This window comes from Cavia porcellus, unplaced genomic scaffold (genome assembly GCF_034190915.1).
Source record: "Cavia porcellus strain 051 isolate PalLab524CR breed Dunkin Hartley unplaced genomic scaffold, mCavPor4.1 scaffold_24, whole genome shotgun sequence".
Classification (NCBI taxonomy): domain Eukaryota; kingdom Metazoa; phylum Chordata; class Mammalia; order Rodentia; family Caviidae; genus Cavia; species Cavia porcellus.
In genome coordinates this window covers 43,729,742-43,754,544 of record NW_026947507.1, presented here as the reverse complement: position 1 = coordinate 43,754,544, position 24,803 = coordinate 43,729,742, and the positions used below count along the sequence as shown (strand labels likewise).

Genomic DNA, 24,803 nt, shown 5'->3' with positions numbered 1-24,803 from the left:
TTATGAAGGATCATTTCTCTGCCATCCTGCTTTTTGTTGCACAAGTGAAGCACAAGTGTACATTCCTCCTTTTTAAGCCATCAGTGCATTGTTCTCCCATGATTTATAAAGAATGCTTTGCAGTGCCTGAGGCATGCTGAACTTCTCTTTGCTCTGTGCTTTTCTTTGTTCACCCCAGTGTCTACTCCCATATCTAGGTGTGAGCAGTGCCAGGCAAATAGATTCCACTGAAATGTGGTCTGTCGGACCAGCGGTTGAATATCCTCTTCTTTGTAGCACTGATGTCTTTTCCTACTGAAGCCTCTTCTGTCATAAGATGCTGACCCAGTGCCCATTGCCCTCACTGATGAATCAGCCCTACAGACAAATTGGGCAGAGGTCCCTATGGTACCATGTCTTGGGCGGAGCAGGTGGCAGTGCTGCCTTTGAGAATCAAGTTTGCTTCTCAGTGAGAAGCACTGTGCAGCAGGCAGGGAGTCTAACAGGTTAGAGATGAGCGTCAGGTTCTGGTCCCTGAGCACATTGCCTTAGTATTTCCTTCCCAGAGAGGTGTTTCAAGGAAAGAAATCTGAGTTTGTTTAAAACAGGAAGGAATTTCTGAACTTGTGGACATCTTCAGATTGCCAATATGGCCCCAATTTCATAAACACTACCTCGTTTCTTCAGAATTTAGGTGATTTTTAGAGTCGTTTTGTTTTTAATAAAGGTAAAATAATATTTTCAAACATTTAAGGAATAACATTTTTTTCAACATTTATATTTAGCTTTCCTTAACACTTTCATTCTCTTATATGGACAAGTTTTTAAAATTGGATATTTATCAAAGAGATTAATGTTTCCCTTCCCAAATGTTGTTTAGATTTTTGTTGAGATTAATGAGGAGGGGTTTTGACTCCCTTCCTCTGGCATAATATTCTATATGCTCCTTGAGGTAGTCATAGTCATGGCCCTGGACCAAAAGGGATCAGAGGGAAAAAAGGAGAGAGGATTCCTATAGGCGCAGTTAGGTAAAGGGTAGCTAATACCACAGCAAAAGAAAGGGAGTTTGGCCCCCCATAGAGGATCCCTCTAGGCCCAGGGCTTGGTTGCTGTGTCCTCCTGCAGCGTCCATCCTTAGCTTGCAGTCCTGGCCTTCCTCTTCTGGATGTGAGCCAAGTTGATGGTACAGGCAGTGGGCAAATGCCTCATCTCTCTTGTTATGTCTTGATGGTTCCATTGTTTCTCCAAGTGGATGTCAGTTCTCTAGAAGAGGATATTCCTCAGTTGTATATCTGAAAGTGGATATTTCTCACTTGTTGAAATTTCTTAAAAAATGGAAAAAATGAAGACACACATATGTATATATAAAGTTAGTTATTTTAGATAGTTGGATCATACATGTAATACATAATCTGTTCTTGTTTTTGAACTATAATCTCTTTGGCCTGGCCTTTTCAGGCTCATTTCTATCAACATTGCTATCTTTAGAACTCTTGCTCCAGCATCCTAAGCCCTCTCCAAACCTTTCCAAATGCCTTGTGCAAACAAGGTCCAAATGCTTTTTAAAAACATGGTCATGTGTAGTCAAAAATGACTTCAATTCTTCAGTGCTAATTGACTGTATTCAACAGTTTTCCAGCGGAATACATACCCCAATACTCACAAATCAAAGAAGAGAAGTATAATTTAACCTATGGTTTGTTTGTTAGCCCAGGGAGGATCTCTAAGTTTTTCTTTTGCTTTTAGTCTGAGGGAGGAGCACCATGACAGAAGGGAATGGTGGGCAATGATGATTAATTCCTAGCATGTGGAATTGAAACCAGGGAACAGTGTCTGAGAGGAAGGGGCCAAGTTCATGCTTTCTTGACACACACAGACATACCCAGAGGTGTGCTTTATTAATTTCCTGAGTGACTTTCAAAGCCAGTTCAGCTGACATTCCCCTCAGTGCTACAGTCTCAGGGTGCAGCCCTGTCTGAGTTCCTACTGTTATTTGTGCCAACCTCCAGGCATGTGGTGATGCCTCTGAACCATAAATCATGGAAGAACCACTGATTAGGTCCATAGACCAATCTTGCCGAGCAGTGCCCATGCTGGCAGTGTAAAAATGCATGTGGAATCATGTGTGTTGCTTGAGCGCACTGAGTTATGGAGTGGTTTCCTTCAAGCTAGCAGGTATACAGGAAGGACACTTTCTCAGTCTTGGACAGAGGTTGGATTTGTGCTTTTATCCTTGCAGTAGATTCTACTTACTCCAGCATTGTCTTGGTTACTTTTCTCCCATTGCTGAGACGAAATGATCAATACCCAAAATTAGGGAAGGAAAAGTTTATCTAGCTCACAATTTGTGGAGATTTCAGTCTGTAACCAGCTGGCTCTAAGGCAGGATGGCTGGCACTGGGGCAACACTTTAAGTCAGCAAACAACAGCAAAACAACAAGAGCAAAAAGAAAGGAGAGCAAGCCTCTTCTCCTTCCTTTCCTTTATATTGTAAGCAGTTAGGAAATCTCCCTGCTGTTGTACTCAGTGGTTGCAAAGAGAACAATTACATGTAGGACACAGAATTTATAATATTATTTTATGGCAGTCATAAAGATTTAAGTACAAGCAAGTGCAATAATCTGTTCACAACATCTGGAAACTCCAGCTGAGGGCCTGGATCCCACAGCAGTGTCCCACATGGGTTCAGCTGAAGACCCAGAGCCCATGACAATGACTCACACAAGAGCATTTTTTGGATCTTTGTCGGAAAGGACCAAAGATTAACGATGGCAGTTAGACCGTCAATGCCTGTGGGGTGAAAGTTCTGAGCCAGTAGGTTGAGGGTTCTATCCAGCAGCTAAGAAGTGACGCTAAAAATTAAGGACTGGCACTGCCTAGTAAAGTACCACAGCCATCCTCAGGGACAATGAGGTCCTGAAGTCCTCTGTTAATGGGAACCACCAAGCACATATCAGGAAGCAAGTCCGACCCACTTCTGTGGATTAAATAGCACACATCTTCCCCTCTGGAGCCAGGAAGTGAGGCTCAATATATGGATCAGAGCTCCCCCAAAGTGATCTGCAGCCACTCTTAGCAACAAGGTCCCATACTCCTCCAGCAACAATGGCCAAATTCATATCAGGGAAGTCAGTGTGACAAGTTCCTCCAGGAGAGCCAACAGCTCCAAACAGCAACTCTTAGGAGAACCCACGATGCCAACTCTCTTTCTCTCCATATCTCTTTTTCATGTGGGCAACTTTCCTCAGGTGGGCCATGATATGCCCCACCATGCTGATTGAATTCAGCTGTTGTTAAACTGACCACCAATTTTCAATCTATAACACTGCTCTCCTCTAGCACAGGCTCAGGATGTTTACAGAGTGAGGATCCTGCCCCCTGCTGAGTCACTCAGTCTTCTAAACTTCTCAAATTGACAGACTGTATCAACCCTAACAAGCCTATTAATGAAATAGGTTTGAATAAGCTATTTCTCAAACCTAAGACAGCACACATTGTGTTTGAGTGACATAAGATTCTGGGCTGTTTGGAACATAAGATGGAAATTTCTCTCCTTTTTTTAGTCTAAATTCCTCCAGTGATGATGCATGGAACCCAGATGTGATTGAATTCCCTGCCTCGAGGTCATATCCTCCTCCCTGGGAGGTCATCAGAGCAACAGAAATGCTTCAATATTCTTTCCAGTACCTGAGCTACAAGGCTGTGTCAAGTTGTCCTGCCCTGATTTTTCCATTGCATGAGGTGAATGCCAAAATAAATCAATAGAAAGTAAAAGAAGAAAAGGTGACAGTAATAATTTCACTTATTTCTCTTGTGCTTCGATGAAAGTCTTTCAGAAGTCAAGATTCTCCTAAAAATCTCCAGGGATGGGAGTGTTGATGTGGTGTTTACTACTGGTAGTTACCAGGATTTGAATCCAAGTTATCAAGTAACACATAGCTGAAAACCAGCAAAGGCAGAGCACATGGCAGGGGACTTCTATGGTACAAGACAGGAAGCTGAGAGTAGACCCCAGCTATTCCTGTGCAGCCTGCACATCAGGTGCTCAGGAGACTAAGGCTCAGGTAAGGTTGAACAGCACCTTCCTGTGCTGATTATCAGGGAAGCTGAAGAGCTGAGAGGGCTGAAAGGAGACTTAGGGCAGGGACCAGCAGCTGGGAAGCTGGTGTTCAGAGAGGGAGTAGTCCAGGTGATGGAAAATCAGGGTTCGACCAGGGGATCCAGTGCTGTGGATGGAAGGGAGTCACCATCATCTGTGGGTGAAATGATACACAGTTGCCAGTTGATCCCACAGACCAGTTTAGTCCTGAGAACTGTTCCCCAAAGACTGGGAATAGGGTGCAAGTGTGCAGGTGTAAATAAAATTATGAGGGCCCATAAAAGTGAAGAAGAATCCATCCAGCATGTTGGCAAAGATGAAAAATACCAAATATAGAACACATGACACGGAGACTTTATGACTGTGTTTCACACTTTTTGGGCACCATGAATGGCTTTCGCTTTTCTGTGGATGAAGTGGAGGGTGTTGTGAGGATGGTTTGGGGTAACTCAGAGGAGTTCACAGTGAGATTCCTCAAATGCACTATTCATTGTGGGGTTTGCTTTCCTATGAGAATCTGTCGTGAGTGTCTTAGAGCACTCTGAACTCCGGGCAAGGTAAACACGCACACACGCCTGATCGGGACACGGGGGGTACAGTGCTCGGAAAAGAAAGACAGGAGAGACACCTTTACTGTCTGCACCGCGTTACACTGCACTGCACGCACAATCTTTATTTTAGGATTCATATATAGTAAACCCGATCAGTTCACAGAGCCCAGATAATTAAGTAGTGAAAAGGCATTCTTTGTGGCAAGCTACAACGTGACAGACTACAATGTTTATTCTAAAACTATCTAAGTGAAGTAAATAATCACAACCAGTTCTCATAACTTCTCTAGCCCAGGAAGAAATTCATTAGCTCAAGAATGTTGTTAATTTGTCTGCTGTTAGTGTCACAAAGGGTGGCCAGCCACTTCCTCAAGACTTCTGCAAAACAAAGCCAGCTCACAGTATGGATTCCAGAGGGTGAGGGGTCTCACTGAGAACAGGCATTCCTATTCTACCTCCTTCTCGCATACCAGGGCGGCTATTGTAAATTGCAGGTTAGAGGGGGTTGGGCCTACAAAGTGACACCTCATCCCCCACAAGAATCTAGTGCTGCCTCTGAGCTGAACCACAGTGGAAATCAGGCAATAAGGAGAGTGATGAACACCAGTATATGCAGAAGGAGCCTTGCCTGTGATCCATGCCCACCTCCTTCTATATGGTCTGTCTTGACTTGGTTGCAGTACTGCTCTGTTACCAAGGGTTAGGGGACCCATATGTTATGTTATAAAAGGAAATTGTGTATTATAGGGAGCCATTGATGCTGGATATTAATCACATGTGTGGGACTGAAGCAAGACCAGCTCTGAAAACACAAAGAGCTCAGAATGAGCCACATAAACAAGCTGTTCCAGCTCCAAGAAGGAAAGAGGCCCTGGCCAGCCATTCAAACAAGTTGCTAGGCAGTGGGGTTGAAACTGACATTCTTCTTTGGAGGTGAATAAAGGAGCTACAGTGGTGGAACAGCACCTTTCCTCCCATCAGGAGGATAAGGGCTCCTCCTTCCCCAACTTTGTCTCCTCTTTATTTTCTCATCCTCTCACCATCCTTTCCCCAGGAAATATCTAGAGCTGGGGAGAACATGGCAGACAGATAGCAGCAGCTACAGAGGCTCTCTGAAACACCCAGCTTAGAATTCAGGAATGGTGCTAAGTAAGGAATCATAAGCAAGAGGAGATATGCCCTGGTGATCCAAGAACGAACTGAGCTGAGAGAAACCAACTGGGAATGCAATCCTGGTGCAATAACAGGAACAGATAAAACCTCAGTGTGGAAGCTGGAGCCCGCGCCATTGGAAGCCGTGATAGGGTTTCCCGCTGCGCGGTGGCTGCGTCTGCATCGGCTTGGCAGGGAGAGAGACACGCAGAAGCTCTGAGAACGGGAATCGGCGAACAGAGTTGAAAACAGGATGGGCAGGGAGCTGTGCATTGACTTGCGGTGAGGCGAGTGAGAGAAACTGACACTCTTCCCACGGTTTGGGAGACTCCAACAGAGGACATTCTGGTACCAGGCAGACTTGCGGGAACAGGGCGCTGCAGTGACTTCAGTCACCAATCCGCCTCTCAAGCGGGATTGGTGAGCAGTGCCTAGCCCACGTGACACTGCTGGCTGAGACCCAGTAGGCTAGCACAGCCCAGGTCCCAGCTCCTGAAGGTGACCTGGAGGGGTGGGCACCGCATAGGCTGTCTGGTCTGTAACTCCCTGGTGTGCTGCGGTGGGCGGGAACACATAGCCAGCGCAATTCAATCAGACTGTGGCTGACAGGGAATGAAGTTGGGCCTCCTATATACACTTGCATATATAAGGAACAAAGAATATGGGAAGAGGCAGCAACAAGAAAGGGTCCTCGGCCCCCAATCCTGAGAAACAGGCAATAGTGGACACCGCACCAATAGACATAAAGCGCCATCTAGAGAGCCTCATAGACAAGTTCAGGAATGAAGTTATTAATGACCTGAAGCTAGACATAAGCAGAATAGTTAGAAAAATGCTAAGCACCACCCAAGAAAAAACAGATGGTGGAACGGAAAAACAGAAAAAGAGGGGAGAATTGTTTAATGGAGAAAATAGAGAAAGCACAGAATACGTGAAGCAGGTTCAAAGAGAATACCAGGAAACTAAAAAATCTATTGAAAACTGGTATAACAGCTTGAAAGAAACTAAGGACAGATTATCTGAACTGGAGGGCAGATTTGTAATATGGGAGCATGAAATGAAAAACTTCTTAAAAATAACAAGAAAACAAACAGCAATAATACAAAGACTAGAAGATGATAAGAGGGTCTATAACTTAAGAATTAAGAACATAAAAGAAGAAGTAGGGACACAAACAAATGAACTACAAAAGCTACTCACAGAAATAATCCAGGAGAATTTTCCTAATTTAGCAAAAGGTAAAGATACTCAGTTGTATGAAGCATACAGGACCCCAGCCACCTACAACCCAAACAGAGCAACACCCAGGCATATAATAATTAAAATTCCAGAAATCCAATACAAGAACAGAATACTAAAAGCCGTCGGAGACAAGAAACAGATCACTTACAAGGGAACACCCATCAGAATTACAGCAGACTTCTCAGCACAAACCATCAAATCACGAAGAGCATGGGGGGAAACAATTCAAGCTTTGAAAGATAATAATCTGATCCGGCCTGCAGATCAACAAGTTCAGAACTCCTGGAGGGGAAACGGGGATTAAATAAAAGACATGGGGGAGACAAAAAGAGACGAAAGCAAGATGAAATAATCCGATCAAGCTTCCGGTTTATTCAGAAAATAATCACACCTTTTATAGGCTAAGGGCGGGAGCTGGGACAGGAAGAGGTTAAACAGATGAATACAACAGGATCACCATCACATCCGGATACGTGACGTAAGCAGGAGGGGATTATGGTTAATGTAGGCAGACGCAGTGCCCATAGGAGAGAGAGACATCGAGGCAGCAATGCCTGTCACTCGGCTCCCTACATCTCCTCCCTTTTTATATTATTTAATTAAGAGTATGGCAGGCCCTGTGAGGACAGCATCTGTCTTAGGTCAAGGACCTCATTGCATGAACCCAACCAGGCCTTACCCGTCATGGGCTTGCAGAACAGCAGTTGGTCCTGTGCCTGTCTTAGGTGGCCGTTGGAATTAACATGCATGTCCTAGTTGCCCGTCTCTGACTGCCTGTCCATTGCTCCAGGGCAGTTAGGCCGCATGGTCATATGGGCCACTCGTGGGAATTCCTTCCCTGTAGGTTTGTTGATCTGCCATCTCCAGCTGATGATAGTGTACCTGAATGGGCTTTGCCATAAATGCGTCTATCCGGTTATTAATGAACATCATAATCCTCTGAAAAATACAAGAACTCACAGAAATGAGAAACAATAGGTCAGCTAGGGGACCCAAAAGGGGCATTAGGTAAGGGAAAAACTCCCCCCCCCCAAATCAAGGAGAAGGGGTTGACAGCCATTTGTTGGTGTCTCTGTATGAAGTCATTCTCCTGTGTTGGAGCATGCCTTGCATAACACTGGATGCAGTCTATTTGGCTGGTGTATGTTCCTCCAGACCGAGAAGAGCCTCTTCCACAGTCATGGGGTTCTGTGCATGGCTGTCAGCAGTTGTAGTCTGTTTGGCAGGGGTCAAAATCCACCATGGGTGTGGTGTGGCTCAAGAAGGCTGGCTAAGCAGCATAAGGCTCCAGGGAGATGTGTCACCTGTAAGAGAACACAGGGGATTGTGCCTCAGGAAATAACATTATTCCTGGGCGTTACATGGGGTCTTTGAAGAACTGTCTACTTGCTTTACGAGGCATTCAGGTAGCCATCTAGCTTCTCTATCTTGTTGAGGGTAAACACACACTGAACCTCGTCCCCAGATAAGGACTGGATCAGGGCCATTCCACACATTGGTTAGTGGGTCTCTCCATAAAACAGATGCAAACCGTGTTTGAGTCTGAGTATGCCAAAACCGAGATGCTGCGGAGCAGCCTGAAGCATCCAGGGTCAGAAAATTTAAAATAAAAAGAGCATGTGAAAGGACATTTCTAGGGGACCCCTGGGTGGGGTACCATGTCTCCCTTTTTATTTTATCTATGGTGAATTTAAGGGAACAATGTGCACGTTCAACAATGCCTTGTCCCTGAGGATTATAAGGTATACCTGTAGTGTGGAGGATATTAAGGCTCTTGCAAAATTGAGCAAAGGAGGTACTGGTATAGCCAGGGCTATTATCAGTCTTGAGCTGTTGAGGACATCCCAGAACTGAGAAGGCTGACAGCATATGGGCTATAATGTGTTCAGCAGCTTCTCCAGTCTGGAGAGTGGCAAAAATGAAGCCACTATAAGTGTCAATAATGACATGTACATATTTTAGATTGCCAAACTCATTGAAATGGGTAACATCCATTTGCCATAAGGCATTAGGAATTAAACCTCTAGGGTTGACTCCTAGGTGTTGAACAGGTAAGTGGATAGCACAAGATGGGCAATTTTTTACAATTTGTCTGGCTTGCTCACGGGTAATTTTGTAGAGAAGGCAGAGGGTGTGAGCATTGAGGTGGTGTAGCTGATGGGCTTATTGGGCCTTAGACACCTTGGAGTCCTGAGCCATAAAAACCTGTGCTCGTACAGCAACATCAGCCAAATGATTTTTTTGGGCAAGAGGCCCTGGGAGGTTGGAATGGGCTCGCAGATGACCGATAAAGAACTTATGACGGCGAAGCCGTATGAAACATTGCAATTGTTTGAACAGATTTGCAGCTGGGGAAGCATGACATATGGTAGCAACAGTCTCTAATAATGGAACAGACTGGGCAAGGTAAGCACTGTCAGTATACAAATTAAATGGTTGGTTAGAGTAAGCAGCAAAGGCTGCAAGAATAGCTTCTAACTCTGCTAATTGTGCAGAGGAGGTATCTGCCTGGAGGGTAGAAACATTGTCTTGAGATACATAAGCAGCCCTTCAGGAGGATGAGCCATCAGTGAATAAAACCAGGGCACCTGGAAGGGGTTGCAAAGCTGTGACTTTAGGGAATATAAATGAGTGACGATTAGCAAAGTCAACTAGCTTATTTGGAGGGTAATGATTGTCAATAGTCCCTGAATAGGAAGCTAAGGCAATAGGCCACACTTCCGTACTCTGAAGTAGCCAATCTATTTGGTCTTTTGTAAAAGGTTGAATGATAATGTCTGGTTCTTTGCCAAAGTAACATTTTCCTTGCTTTCTACCCTGGATTATTAGGTCTGAGACAGCTTGGAAATAAGGCAAAAGTGTTCTTTTTGGAGAGACTGATAAATGGACCCACATGAGGGGAGCTTGTTGCCAGAACACTGCTGTGGGGCAAAGCTTTGTATTAAAAATGAGAAACTGTAAAGGCTCATTGTAGTCCATAAAGGAAACAGTTTGTTGAGCAATAGCCTCTTCTACTTTACTGAGCGCTCTCCTAGCATCAGGTGTAAGCTCTTGAGGGGAAGTTGGATCTATGTCTCCCCGAAGCAGCACATAAAGGGGTTGTAAATCATGTTTTGTTAGTGGTATGAGCCAATTAATGTCTCCCAATAGTTTTTGGAAGTCATGAAGTGTAAAGGAATAGAGAAAAGCAATCTTTAAGATCTATGACAATTTTAAAAAATCCTAAAGGAATGGCACTGGGTGAGGGGAGGCCAGGCTGTAGGGGCCCCATTAAGACCATTGTCTTATTTATTGCCCTAAGGTCTTGTAGCAGCCTCCACTTTCCTGACCTTTGCTGGATAACAAAGATAGGTGTGTTCCAAGGGGAATTACTAGGAACAATGTGGCTTGCATCTAACTGGTCCTGCACCAGCTGCTGTGCGGCTGCAAGCTTTTCAGAGTTAAGGTTGTTTCTAAAGGCTTATATGAATCCCCAATTTGCCATAGAGGCACAGGGAGTGGCGGGCTGCCATCCTGGGACCTGCTGATCATGTCAACAAGTGGAAGTGGTGGCAGATCACCATGTACAAGGACCTCTAACAGGCCATCATTCTCTGCATCTGAGAAATCAGAGGCTTCAGATTTTTCTGAGGATGGTTTTGAGGTAGATTTAACAGAGTCGCGCAAGGCAGCCTCACCTAGTACAACTGTCTCCTCAACCTGAGGGTCTGCATGCCTCTGGGCAAGCAGCTCAGAGATTAAATTCCAAAATGTAAAGGTGGTCACAGGAACCTTTTTTGGACCGAAAACTCTATAATAATCTTTTAAAGCATCTCTTACTCTATTCCACCTCTTGGTATCTATAGAACCCTCTAGGGGGAACCTTATGAATAAATTGAAAATACTGTAATAATTTTTGTTCCAACCCTTATCTCTCTTGTCTTTCATGCCTTTATAAGGCCTCCGACAAACACTTCATGTTCGCTCAATACTTGACCCATGTCCGGGAAGGGAAATGGGGTTGCCGTTCACTCACCGTGACTCGGGCAGGACGTCGGGTAGTCGTCTGTGCAGGTCTCGGTACTTAATTTAATGTCCTGTTGCTTTAAGCTTTAATCTTTGATTCAGTTTACTCACTCCTCGGCCGAGGTCTCTGGTTCAATTCGCTTTTACTTTCAGTTTAAGCCGGCTGTCTCTCGAACGGCTCCCTCGTTAACTTCTCCATGCCAGGAGCTCCCACGCTGAGCGCCACTTGATCCGGCCTGCAGATCAACAAGTTCAGAACTCCTGGAGGGGAAACGGGGATTAAATAAAAGACATAGGGGAGACAAAAGAGAGACGAAAGCAAGACAAAATAATCCGATCAAGCTTCCAGTTTATTCAGAAAATAATCACACCTTTTATAGGCTAAGGGCGGGAGCTGGGACAGGAAGAGGTTAAACAGAAGAATACAACAGGGTTACCATCACATCCGGATACGTGACGTAAGCAGAAGAGGATTATGGTTAATGTAGGCAGACGCAGTGCCCATAGGAGAGAGAGAGAGAGAGAGACATCGAGGCAGCAATGCCTGTCACTCGGCTCCCTACATTTCAGAAAACTAACTTGAATTATAACCACTGATTTGTTTATGTTAATAACTGAAAGGGCCAATGATATATAGAATCCTCAATATATTCAGAAGTCAAAGAACAAGTTAATTCACTCACTGGAAGAACACACCTCCACAAGAAAATCGCAAGCGTAAGGATTCCAGCACAGGTAGTGAGCAACACAGGCTCCCAGGGGAGCCCATAAAAGTCAGGCCCGGGCTGGAGATCCTCAGGTAACACTGCAACCAGCTGAAAAGGAAGGGCACAAATAACGGAAATGTTAACAGAACTGGGGGAGCAATCACAAAGGATCATCGCAGATACTCTCAATCTACTCTCAATAGTCTAAACCAACTTTCAGGTGCCCTGAAGAAACTTCCAGAAAGGGGATACAGGCAGGCTCGCGTTCTTGTACTGTATGTGGAGTCTCTAAACTTAGGGAGTGAGTTGAGCCTATTTCCCACTTGGCCAACAGGCCCTTCTTCATTGCGGTGTCTCACACATGGCCCAGATCATGCTTAGGTGAGCTGTTTTCTATTACTGCACATGCGCGCATGCACACACACTCTCACACACACACCCCACATTGTAAATACATGATAGAAGCCATCGGTTTGTGCATCTGCAAACAAAAGCACTATGACAATGATGGCCACAAATCAGGCATCACTCCTCTAGGATGCTGCGTCTCAATTCGCTGCACCCTCACGAAACCATCTGTGCGATAAAACAGGTAGGGCGTGAACGTGGCTCCTAAGGCGATGGTTGGCTTCGCCCCATGCCGCTCCCTCAGGACAGCCCAGCCCTCTGCAGTACACACCACGTTCTTGCCCGTCAGGTACGGCTCTTCCGAAGGGACCTCCCCACTGGCCCACTGTCGGGCGACCGGCACCCCTTGCCCGACCCTGGTTCCCCCGCCTCACCTCCAGTAGCAGGGATACGAGGGCCACATACAGCTTCGACAGGGGCTTCAGCAGCTCGGGGTTGCCCGGGGACACGAAGACCACGGCCACAGTGGCTGATACTGTGTCCATCGTGAAGGACCGCTCCCTGCGGACCCAGCCGGACCGGGCCGGACCCGGCAATGGCAAAAAGTCTTTCCCAGTAGCAGCAGAGGGCAGGACCGCACAGCTACACCTTCCGCTTCGTGCTGCGCTATGAACCATAAACATAGGTAACAGAGGGTCTCCAGGACAACCACAAAGCCGCAGCCTTCACAGAGGGGGCGGGGCGAAAGCTGGGCACAGCGCGGGGGCGGGGCGGGAGCCTCCAATGAACGTGGCCGGCGGGTGGAGCGCCCAATGAACGCGGCCAGGGGCGGGGCCCCGCGGCCGCAGAGCAAGGCTAGCGAGTAGCCGTGCTAGGGCACCAAGCTCAGGCGCCTTCACCGCTGGACCTGGGCACCAGGCTTGGCACGCCGCTACGTGGCTGCTGGCCTGGCTGGCCCCTTCGCCCGGGTGGGGCAGGGCCACGTGTCGAAGTTCAGGGTGCGGCGGGTCACCTCAGAGCCAGGGCCGCGGTGGCAGGTGGCTGGCATTGTAGGTGACGGAGCCTCCCCTCGTTATTCACAGTGTGGATTAAAAGGATCAGCAACTGATGGCAGAAACAAACGATTATATTAAAAAAGCGTTGGGTGATTTTTTTTCTATGTACTCAACAGGTCTTTCCTGATTATGTCTCAAAAATCAAGAAGCAAAAGGGGAAAAGACTGTAAATCTGATTACTTAACACAAAACAAAGAAAACGTGGAAAGGAAATTTTGTAAATGGATAAGGGGAGGAACATTGAAGGGAGGGTAGGGGAATGGGAAAGAAAACAGTACCATGTATAGGTACAAATCCTCTAAGATGATCATTGGGTATGTCCCAAATGTACCAATAAAATCTAATTGAAGTGAAAAGAAACAACGCTTGTTCAGCCCCTGCCTACAGAAACAAAACACACGGAGAATAAGCTAGTGAGGCTCAGAAAAGATGTGTAAGTAGCTGTGCCACGGGAACACGGCTGCATGGCTCCTAACTGCACAAAAGCGTGCTGAGGTGGCTGGCAGAGCCCTGAACATCCCTGGAGAGAGATGGGGTGGGGCGCTCTCCCAAGGTGCCTCACTGTATGGAATGACCGCTGCCAACCATTTAAAGAGATTATGTCAAATTAAATTGAAAGGGTTGTGGCCCAGACAGGACTCTGTAGCCAGAAAAGCCTCAACCAGAACCAGGAAGCTCCTATTTCCCTCACCTCTAGAAATTTACCGTGACATCATCTTCCCCGCCCCTGGGAACTTACCTATGGCACCAAACCTAGGACCAGAGATTTGGCTCAGCGGTGCAAGCACTTGCCTGGCAAGTACAAGGTCATGAGTTCAATTCCTGGTACCAAAAACAAAAAAATGAACACATGTGGTCCTTCCCACACCTGACAACCATGAAAGCCTTTTATAGGCACTACTGCAGACCCCCTCCACAAGCCCACACCGGTCACTCCTGAGTCTCCATCACCCTATTCTCCCTTTGTGGATCAAGTCCTGATGCTCAGGTGTCTTTGAAATCACCCCAGGAGTCCAAAGGTCATATGACCAAGGTCATTAAGACTGGATTCTGGGATTCTCCACTGGCTTTGATATTTGGAAAGGCTCAGCCCACTGAGGACTCCACGCTGAACTCATAAATGACAGGGGAAAAAAACACAAGACTTTCCACCAGACAGCCTGGCGTTCCACAGTGGCCTGTGCCAGAGTCAGGTGCTGGGTGTTATTTTGTGAGCATGGTATCTATGCCAGCACTTGACACGGGGCAGGTAGGTACTCAACAATAATCTCCACATGAATCAACTACTCCCATCCTGTCCTCAAACAATAAGATGTGTTTAAAGTAGTGTATTTTCCCCCACTGGCAAATAATAAATTTAAAAGCATGAAAAACAGAAAGTCACTTAGCTCAACCCATCTAGAAACATCGGAGGTTTGGTATTATTAGGACACTTCTTTCCAGTTATTTTCTAGGCATGTGTTTTAAACCTTTGGAATTAGATAGTAGGCACACTGTAACTTTTACCAGAAACATCCTCCCTGGTTATCTTTTAAATTGCTCCTAAATATTATTTTGCATAACTTCATAAACCTCCATTTTAAAGATACATCCACTGGAATTCACCTATCCACTGTCTCCAGCCCACACCAGTGGAAATATAGGTTGCTACCAATTTTTTACTAGAGTTTTTAAAAAATCTGAATGATGGGTGCATAAAAATATCATCTATATTTCATGTTTTGTTTCAGCTACATCCCTAGAAGAATAATTATCTACTTACACTATTTGGCCATCTTGAGATATCGTCTCAAATCTGTAAAACTAAACCACGCTTTATATTTATTCTTTACAGAAATGAGGGAAGGGGCTGTGAGCTACAACCCTAGTTAGCCCCATTTGTTTATTTATAGAGAAAGATGCTCACAGTTACCCAAGCAGGGCCAGAACTTGCAATCCTCCTGCCTCAGTCTCCCAATTAGCTGGAATTACAGACATGCACCGCCACACCCAGCTCTTTTTCTTTTTAATTTGAGGTCCTCATTCTAGATGAATCTGATTTATCTAACTAAGCAGTCCTTCCCTGCTCTGTGCCTCCAAATCAGACAAACACATCTTCCTTATACTCAACCCAACCCAAGCCAAAATCAGAGCCCTGTGGTGCTCACTTTCTGACCTGCTCCCAGGCTGACTCTGCGCCAGTAACTAACAGTGCTTGCATAGGATCCCTAAATTAAACCAAGGCCACCACCCAGCCCCTAGTTTACTACTTATGATTTAATACGGACAAGTGTATCTTAAGAAACTGTGAACTACTTTACTAAAACTAAACATACCAGAGCTGCTGCATCATTCCCTTCTGGTTTAGTAAGCAAAACATCACATAAAACAGGAAATAGATTCAAGTTGATATAATTCAGCTGACTTCTAGGTACCCTTGCATCCTATGGCCATATGCTTTTAAGAAAATTCCTAACTTGTATCTGTGTGTTATTAAAAAAAAAAACAACAACAATACTTTTAGGTAAATTTTGTCCTACCTGTAAAAAGCAGGGAAATGATTGGTCAGCCCCTGTCACCTGCAGCTCACCTGGGAGAAGCTCTGAATGGTGGGTAGTTAGGACTCCAGGAAAAGCCAGAGTGTCCTCAGCCATAAAGACTTCCCACACCAGCTGCCCCAAACACACCTACTCTTCTGTAGCCATATGCATTAATATCTGGGCTTGAGCCAGCTACTCTGCAGCCACTATGAACCTCTCCAGACTATGCACCCTTCCCCGCTGGGGCTCCCCCTTCTCCTTGGTCTTCTTTTATGGGCCCACAGAACCAAAGAATCTAATGTCGCAAGGCAACTGACAGCTGTGACTCACAACTCACCAACTCATAACCCCAACATCCCTTTCAGAGTGACATGCCAGGAGCCAAGATCTAATCACACCAGCCAGAAGTAGAGGCAGGAGAGAACTTCAGATCACTAGAAGTCTGCATCGCTTTCTAGATGACAAGGCAAAGCCCTCTCTAGTAAATACCATGCTGTTCATCATGAAAATATTTCCAAGGCCCAGCCAGCAGCTCCCCAGCAAGAGCTGCTCACTGGCCTAAAGCAAAGCATGGCGCTGGAATCCTCGGATTCCACAGTCTCTGGCTCCTGCCAGAATCCTTGGGGTGGGGAGGGGGGCACCCATGGCCTGCGACAGCAGCACACATTCTCCAGCATGGCATCCAAGACTTGAAAACTGAGGTCACAAAGCCAAATGCCGATGGGACACAGCGAGGAATGCCAAGCAACTGGACCCAGGCAGGCAAGAGAGGACGCTGGAATCATGCTTGGGAGCAGCAGGCCTGACCCTTTCCATAGGCAATGACCACCTCTCTGCTGGAAATAACGGTCAGATCTGAGTCTTTTTAAAAAGCCCACAAGTTTCTGGATTATTCCTAATTTTTAAAAACCTCTATGCTATCCAAACTGTAACAGCATAAAGGCCTGGAAATTTCTACAAATCCCTCCTTAATAAAGACCTATACTTCCTACCTCTCCAATCTAATTTCCCCCTGCTATCACAAGAGTCCCATGTTCTTCACACCCACACACACATGCTATGTTCGCTCCTAACTCCTAACTTGCACACATGAGTTTCTCCTATGAGACATCTGAGACACCCAAACTGTTCACCCCAGACTTCCTTCATCCCAAGAGTTTTTTCTATCTACACTGCACATATCATGATCTCTTTTTCCTTTTTTTTTTTTTTTTTGGTACCATGGATTGAACTCACAACCTTGCACTTGCCAGGCAGGCACTTATGCTACTGAACTAAATCCCTGGCTACCACCCCGTTTTCATACACTGCAGGCATTTGTTTTTCATTTTTGGCATTTAATCATCTCGCCCTGCTCCTTAATCCAAGCCGCGCCTTAAACCTCCAAAAAGATTGAACAGTTTCTATCTCTCATTTGTACCTTTCTACCTTCAGTACTGGGAAGGGTATGTTCGCACATACATGACTTAATAAATGTTTACTGAATGTGAAAACTCTCTCTGCGCTTTTCAAACTGTTCATGCATTGTGACCCACTACTTCATGAGAGAATAACTCCATGAACTTAGGAACAACAGCTGTTTTGATTTTTGGACAGGGTCTCCCTAAGTTGCTCAGGATGGCCTTGAACTTTCAATCCTCCTGTCTCAACCTCCCTCCCAAGCCTGTATTACCATGCCCAGCTAACAATTGCTCTTCTAATGAAAAACAATAAAACAGACGCCCCCAAAAAATGTTCAAGGAGATGGGACCACCCAAAGGGAGGTAGTCCTACATGAACTGAAATTAGATTGTAACATACATGCTGTATGTACAGGGTCATAATGTAAATTTTGTTTCTTAATGTAGGTCAGAGCCAGAATGGTACAGAAAACATTGCTCTAGAATGAGTGAGCTCAACCACTGCTCACTCACATGCAATTATTTTTCACACAGTCAGATATTTGCCATAAAGAAAAAAAAAAATCTGATCCACACCCCTGCAGGTCTCCTCCCCTAAGTCCTGTTCCCCTACCAGTGCACCGACCCTGCAGCTCAGAGAAACAAGGAGGCTAAGTCACTAATTACATTCTCGGCTCATTCTGCAGCCTTCTGCAATCATCCTCCAAATTCAGATGTTGCAAGTTGAGGCTTGGGGAATTTGTTCAGCAAATCACCCTAAGTCAGCCGTGCAACAAGAAAGCACAATTCAGTACTCAGCAAAAAAAGCACCCGATCCCTTCTGTGTGCAGGTCCTCAGACTCCTGGGAATGGGCAATGGCATGGGCTAGGAAGAGCCAAGCCCTAGAGAAGTCAATACCTCCACTGACAAATCTCCACCCACCCCCTCTCCCCTGCAGGAATGAAACATGGGACCAGCCTGAAGATCCTGGTGGAGTCTAAAGTTCAACACACTTCCAAGTCCAACATTATACACCTTTAGCAAATCCTATGCTGCTTCTCTCCAACCTCCAACTGCATGCACCCTCATGCCTAGAAGAATAAATGGCCCCAGTTTCCCAGAAGCCCCGAATCTTCAGACTTGTTTCTCCAACTTCAAGGTCAAGACCAGGCAGTGTCATGTAAATGGCAGCAACACAAAGAGGTGAAAATGACAGGTGGTACATGCCTGTAATCCCAGCACTTGGAAGGCAGAGGCAGGAGGATTGCCATGAGTTCAAGGCCAGCCTGGGCTACACAGTGAGTTCCAGGCCAGCCTGAACTGCAGGATCCCAACCCCAACAAACAGACCTCCCAGGCCGGACATCCTCAGCTACCTCTCTGACCACTGAAGGCCTGCTCTCTCTAACACTCTATCCCTGGGGTTCCCAAGAAGCCCGGTGCAGCAGTTGCTGGCAGCGCACTTACAATTGGATATTCTGGCAAACACAGAAACTTCCACACAGCCTGAGTATCAATTACTTCTCTGCAAAACACACATTTCCGATTTCTCGAGTTGCCAGCTACAGTGGCTCTAAGACCCTGGCATATAATCCATTTCCACAAAGAATTAATTTCCATTCATCTTTTCCCTTCACCCTGGCCCTGTCAACAGAGTATGTCAACGGTAATATCTCTAACACTCACCCTTTTTTCATTTCCAGTTAAATCCAATGCAAACCCTGGGCACTCCTGGAATGCAGCAGCTTACTAGCTGACCTGTCTCCTAACATTACTTTCAAAATCCTTTCCAAACACCCCTTCCTTGCAGTCCTCCCTGACCCTAAAACTTTTAATGTCTGCCAGGACACACAGACAGAACAGCAATTCCCCAGTCTGATTTTCTAGGACTTGCACAATCTCAACCACTGTTCTCTCCATCTTCAGGAAACACGCAAGATGCCAAGGCCATGCTCATGGTCACTCTGTCGCCTTCTCGAGGGTCTCCGAGAACGCCCTCCTCTGACCTGCAACAGCACCTTTGTCTGCACCTGCCCACCACACAGTTCATGTGTCCTATCTGGAGGTCTTCCCATCTGCCCATCTTCCCGTGCTTTGCACAAGATGACAAGTCCCAAGGCCAAGGATCAAACCCAGGCTTTGCACATGCCAGGCAAGTATGGCATCACTGCTGTGCTTCATGCCAGCTTCATTTATCTTCTGTATCCTCCCTCCTCCATAACTGCTCCTCTGATCCTCCTTTCTTGGCCCTTTCTACCTACTACTCCTGTGGACTCTGGGTCTTGCCACGGAGTCATCCTCCACAGGCACACCTTCCTCCAAAACTAGACCGCCTGCCCCAACTCGGACTTTTCCTCTCTCTGCTGTGGCTCCTGGCCTTCACCAACTCGGGAAGCCATGGCTCATGCATCTGAAGTTGAGCTCTTAAAGGCATTTCTACCTAGCAGAATAGGCTTCCTGGGGCATTAGATTTCTTGGGTACCTCTTGACATCTCCCAGGAAGCCGGGGGTCCTGCTGAGAACACAGCAGCTCCCAGAAGGACCGGTGGAGTCCAACATAACCGCTCTGTCTCAAGGCTCCTCAGGCTCTGTTTACACAACACCTGGTAAAGTGTCCCAAGACCTCCAATACCTGTTGAAGCAAACTGTCCCAGTCACATCTTCCTGCACAGCGGGTGTGAAGAAAGCAGTGAGGGCCTGCAGATACCCAGCGCCTGCCCAGCTGCACTGCAGGAGTGCTAGAGCCTGGGGAATCTCCAGAGCCCCAGAACCAGTTGGCCGGGCTGCCGACAAACAGAAGGCGTGGCAGTGCCCACCACCTGGCAGGTGGGCTCCTTTAGATCTCTCCACCAGCCGCAATGGAAGGCACAGATCTAAACTCCGAGGCAGTGAAGGAAACGCTGCCTCTGAAATTGTTTGCACATGCCAAACTTCCCGTCCAGGCCCCCACCCGGGAACCCCCGATGCCCAAAGTGCCACCGCCTGGCAAGGCCGCCTGGCCTAGCACATGGGGTGAGGGGAGCCAGGCTGAAGGCACACGGCCAGAGAGAGTAGTGGCCAAAGCGGGCTTGAGAGAGAGTGCGGGGCGACCCGCCAGGAGGAGGGTGTGTCGCAGAGTGGACAGGTGCGAGCGGGGCGCCCGGCCGGAAAGGGTCGGGGGAGGGGCATGGAAGGGCTGGGCTCCCCGTGCAGGGTCCTTTGGAGAGGCGACTGCCAACCCCCGCTCAAAGTTGGGAGGGTCCTCGGTCGGGAGCGCAGGCGCCCGCGAGATAAACAAGGCGGCGCGGGAGAGGACAGGCGGCCCCCACGGCCCCCACCCATCGGCCACCCGGCCGGCGCGGCCACTGCCACAGAGCCCCCCGCGCCCCGCCCCTGGCCCCCCAGGGCCCCCGCCCCCCCCCCCGGGCGCACAAGCTCGGGAAGCGCTCGGCACCCCCAAGCCCGGCTGCAGCGCCGCGGCCCGCGCAGCTCACCTCCCCGCGCTCCGCTCCGGCTGCAGCTGGCGCCGCCCCTCCCGCCCCGCCCCGCGCCCTCCGCCCCCCGGCGCGGCCCGCTCGCTCTCTCCGGCCGCCCGCCCTCCGCCGGCTCCGTTCGCGCCCACCTGGCCGGCCTCCCTCCCTCCCTACCCGGGACACAGCGCTCACGTACGCGGCCGCGGCCACAACCCGGCCCGGATCGCGGGCCCGGGAAGGGAGCGGCTTGCCCGCCAGCCCGGATCGGGGGCACGCCCCTGCCTCCCTTCCTCCTACTCCCTCCTCCTCCGTCCCTTTCCCCCACCTCTGCCCTCCCTCCACCGCCCCAGGCGCGCGCCCACCCTGACCCCGAACCCCACCTCCGCGCGCCGGAGAGGCACCCTCCGGGGTAGACAGTCGGCGCTCAATAAGTGCCCAGGCCCCTCCGGGCACATGCGCACTTGAACCTGACCGAGTGGCGATCTCCCACCCCCCGCCCCCGCCTCCGCCCCCAAATCGGAATCCGCAGGTGCAGCCCCGAACCAAACTTGAGGGTGTGCATTTCTTTTTTTTCTTTTTCTTTTTTTTTCCACTGAGCTGCTGCAAACCGTGCTAAAGTTTCTCGCTGTTGTCTTTCCAGGCCTGGCTCCGGGACAGGCTTCTCCAAGAGTCCGAGCTTGCCCCAGGGCGGGAAAGGAAGCCAGAAAACTGCGGGCTGGCTGGCTTGGGGGACCAGAGCTTGGAGCAGGCAATGGGGGCCTGAGGCCGCGGTAGCAGCGCGGGACAGCGCAGCGGGAGGGAGGAAAACCAACCTTTCCATTTGCTTCTGAGTGTTCTCTTCCCCACTTTATGACATCTCCCTGGTTTGTAGTTATAAGGCAAGGCGTTATTTACCGATTCTGGAAAAGTTAACTATTAGCCTTCAACCTTTATGTAAACAATACTGGTTGCTTTTGGCACCATCAGGCCCTGGCTTTTGGATAATTGGTAACAAGCAGAATTGAAGCCCTTCCATTGTGTTGCTCAGATGTCTTTTCTAGGTAAGACAAGAGCCTCAACTGTAGTACAGGGACCAGGGTGTCTATTTTGAGGGCACACTATATATTTATATTGTGAATTTAATGAATACAAGAGGAATCATACCTCCCCACCCAAAAAATGTTTAAAAATATTTTCCGACCTGATTTTTGAAACCGCAGGACAATTTCAGGCCTGCTGCTTCTTCAGCAAAGGCAAACCCGCTTGAACCGCTAACCTGGCTGCGTGACCTTCAGCAGGGCCTTCAAGTTGGGACATCAGCCTCTTTATCTGGAAGATGAAATAAAATCGTGCAGAGATGGTGCCTCGCAAATCAGCACCAACAGTACTTCCCCTGTTTCCCACAATGTGCCAAATAAGAAAATTACCCGAACCAAAATTCCTAGAGGATGCGGGTTTTCAACTGGGGCTGATTTTGCTCTCAGGGCACACTTAGCAATGTTTGGGGACATTTTTGATTGTCACAACTGCTAGGAAATGCCGCCTACTGGATTTAGGCTGACAGAGCCTAGGATGCTACTAAACTTCCTTAGGGAACAAGGCAGCCCCAAGGGCAAAGAGTGGCCTGGTCTAAAAGGTCAGTAGGGCCACTCTCTGACTTGTCCTGCCCAAGGAAGACTCTGCTCTGGAGTAATTCGTCAAAACCTCCTGCTACCTTTCAACTGTCATCCTAAAGGAAAGAGCTCTGTTTTTCATTAAGAGGAACAAGGTGTGGGACCGTACCAATTCCATTAATACGCAAAGCTCCTCCTTCCCAGAAATGGCAAGTTAGGATTCTAGATTTTATTATGAAAGGAATAAATCTAATCCATTCAGTTTCATGTCCATGTTTCCATTTGTTCTCAAACTCTGCTGCATAGGCCCTGTCCTGAGGGTCACACACCCACCCAGGAGGGGAATTACTGTCTTTGCAACAATTAAGGAACAATACAAATAACACAGAACTAAGCTTTAACTGCAGCACCCAGGTTAAGGTGGCTCAGAGGGAAGGGAACCGAGTCCCTACAGCAAAGCCCAGGTCTTGCCTGTGGGCTGAGATGTTCAGGAAATGTTTGTTGAATGAAACAGAATGGAGAAAGTTTTAGACTTTGAAGTAGGGCTCCGGCTCAGCTCCATCACAGGATATAAACCCCTTGATTTTCTAAACAGATATTGGTGTCTGGCTGTGAATTTATTTTTCTTAAAATATCTAGTGCAAACTTTTAACCAAAGCTATACGTTTCCTAAAATGACTAATAAAACCAAAATGTTTACATGCGTGCCTGCCCTGTGCTGAATGAGCCCAGAGCCTCTCCCGTCCCCAGCAGCCCCAGTAGCTTGTTCACTCTGAGATGCAGTCTGGGCAACCCCAGCCACGCAAGGCATACGCTCACAGCATAGGCTGGATGCAAATCCCTTTCCCGCAGGTAGGTACTTGCATGGCATGCATTCCAGAGCTCTGCACCTCCACACTGAGTCGGGGAGAACATCGCATCACACACATCCAGTCCCACAAGCACACGCGGCCAGCAATCAGCTCCGTGACGTGGAATCCGAGCCCTTCCTGAACTCACACTGCTCAGCACACGCCTTACACCCTTCAGAGCCTCACTGCTGGCTTCCACTCCTGTGCCTGATACATCCCTCCCCCACAACTACCATTTGCTGTACCCCGGGGTGCATCCCATTCAGAAACACCCCCCACCCTGCTTTTTCCCACATCCTACCCCCCACACACACACACAGACACACACGTTAAGGTCTTGGCGTCTTTTCCCTCATCTCCATCAAGGGAACTGGCCCTCTGGGGAGTATCTGCCACTAGTGGAGGTTAAGCAAAACAGACCAGGGCCCTGCCTCATATTATGTGGACACATCCCTAGCTCACTAGTAGGGTGCTGAGTCTGAGACTGCCCCTCCCTCTGTCCTTCACCGGTGCAGACTCCCTGCGCTCCCGTGCTGCTGCCTCTCCTAGAACACGCCCCATGCCCCCTTTCACCCCTTTACCCAGCTCCCCTTACTCACCCGTAGCATGTTCTCAAGGAAGCTCTTTCTGGCCCCACAAAAGGTAGCCATGCCCCTCCTTTGTGTCCAACAGCATCCACATCTTACCCCTGAATCGTTGTACTAACATCTCCATTCTCTTGGCCTTATCCCCTAGGAAACATTTTGTGAAGACAGCCACTGTGGCCTGTTCTTCACTGTATGTGTATCCAACGCTTGCCGTCTGGCAGGGCTTGCAGGAGGCCCTTCACAAGGGTTTCTTAAGGATGAGTCTCTGACTGGACCTAGGGACAGAGTAGAGATATTCCATAGTTCTGGTGATCCCTGACTCAGAGCATGTCCTAATGTTCCACAGCTCCCACAGCTCCTGAAGACCATCTCTGGAGAGCAAGATGAAACTTAAAAATGAGTGGAGTCTTTGGGTTCCACCCGAGCCCCCACTTATAAACGTCTCCTGTTTTCCTGAACTGCAGGTTCTTATAACCAGTTACCACTTTGGCACCTCCACTTGGATGTCTAATCAGATCTCAAGTGAGTCGTGAGCCAGACGTGGTAGCACATGCCTTTAATCTCAGCACTTGACAAGCTGAGGCAGGAGGCTCACCTGTTTCGGGCCAACATGGGCTCCATAGTGAAATTCTAACTCAAACAAAACAAAACAAATCAAAAACTACCATCTCCAAATCCATTTCTCTTGCCCCTCCAAAATCTGCTCCCTTTCATTAAGTAAATAAGAGTCCTATTCTCCTACTTGCTCAGAAAAGAGGTTGAAATCATCTCTGGTTCGTTTTTCTTTCTTACACACCACAAACCATCAAGAAACTCTGTTGGCTCACCTATGCGCTACCTGAGTAATGCCCCACCATTGCCTAATTCAGCCACCGTCTCGCCTACCCGGCCTCCTGCAGCAGGCTCATGTTTCCTGCTGTTGCTGGCACCCAGCTATAAACTGTTCAACCCTCAGCAGCCAGAGCAATTATTTTAAAACCTGCATCACACCACACACTCGTCTGCTCAAAAATTCCAGCAGCTTCCCCTCTACTTGATCTTGGCTTAAACAACTCTCGGGTTCCCCCACCTGCCACTCCTCCCTGGAGCCTGCTGCTCCAGGCTGATGGGCCCCTGCCTGGCCCACAGACCCACTCCCAACTCTGTCTTCCAAGACCACTGCTTTGGGCCACAAGACCTGCCCGCACTCACTGCATCACTCGCTGCAGGTCCCTCCTCAAATGCACCTAGGAGAGACACAGTCCCTGTCCAATGTGTCCACAGTAGCGTCCCCCAACTGCACCTT

The 24,803-nt window shown here is 48.0% G+C and overlaps 1 long non-coding RNA gene across 6 annotated transcripts; it reads right to left on the bottom strand.

Annotated features, from left to right (window-relative positions):
- Positions 1-4,725: 4,725 nt before the first annotated feature.
- On the bottom strand, positions 4,726-20,559 carry LOC134472746 (uncharacterized). 6 transcript variants are annotated; one of them, XR_010042700.1, is made up of 6 exons: positions 20,510-20,559; positions 13,878-13,960; positions 12,518-13,187; positions 11,712-11,843; positions 11,039-11,289; positions 4,726-8,327 (listed from the first exon to the last, which is right to left on the bottom strand). It is a non-coding gene; the product is annotated as an uncharacterized LOC134472746 (long non-coding RNA). The 6 variants fall into 6 exon arrangements; XR_010042698.1 differs by lacking the exon at positions 20,510-20,559 and adding an exon at positions 19,519-20,408; XR_010042699.1 differs by lacking the exon at positions 20,510-20,559 and adding an exon at positions 19,669-20,408.
- Between the last annotated feature and the right edge of the window lie 4,244 nt (positions 20,560-24,803).